The 782-nt window shown below is 45.3% G+C and overlaps 1 pseudogene; it reads left to right on the top strand.

Annotated features, from left to right (window-relative positions):
• On the top strand, positions 1–782 carry LOC120864631 (annotated as a pseudogene).

The raw sequence follows: 782 nt of genomic DNA, 5'->3' as shown, positions 1-782 counted from the left end.
ATGTGCTTCTTCCTCTCCAACCTGTCCTTTGTAGACATCTGCTTCACCTCCACCACCATCCCAAAGATGCTGTGGAACATCCAGACCTAGAGCAAAGGTATCACCTATGAAGGCTGCATCACCCAGATGTATTTTTACATTCTCTTTTGACAACTTTCTCTGGGCTTTGATGGCCTGTGTCCACTTCTTCACCATCTGTCACCCCCTGCACTGCGATATCACCCTGAATCCCCAGCTCTGTGGACTGCTGATGCTGGTGTCCTGGATCTCGAGTGTCCTAAATTCCTTGTTACAAAGCTTAATGATGTTGTGATTGTCCTTCTGTACAGATATGGAAATACCCCACTTTTTCTGTGATCTCAAGCAGATGCTCAAACTTGCCTGTTTTGACACTTTTCTTAAAGATGCTGTGTTTTATTTTTCAACTGGGTGCTGGCTGGTGGTCCCCTTGCTGGTATCCTTTACTCTTATTCTCAGATAGTTTCTTCTATATGTAGAATCTCATCAGCTCAGGGGAAGAATAAAGCATTTTCCACCGGTGCTTCTCACCTCTGTTGTCTTCCTGCTTTACTCTTCTGTCCTAGGAGTGCACCTTAGCTCTGCTTCTATACAGCTCACCCTCAAGTGCAATAGCCTCAGTGATGTATACTGTGGTCACACCCATGCTGAACCCCTTCATCCACAGTCTGAGGAATGAAGACATTAATGGGGCTCTGAAGAGATTATATGGGATGGCAGGTATAAAAGGACCAATCATTCTGGAGGTGAAGAAGTGTCCTTGA

Source organism: Oryx dammah, unplaced genomic scaffold, assembly GCF_014754425.2.
Source record: "Oryx dammah isolate SB20612 unplaced genomic scaffold, SCBI_Odam_1.1 HiC_scaffold_5, whole genome shotgun sequence".
NCBI lineage: Eukaryota > Metazoa > Chordata > Mammalia > Artiodactyla > Bovidae > Oryx > Oryx dammah.
Note: the sequence above shows the minus strand (reverse complement) of the source record. Positions and strands in the feature narration are given on the sequence as shown.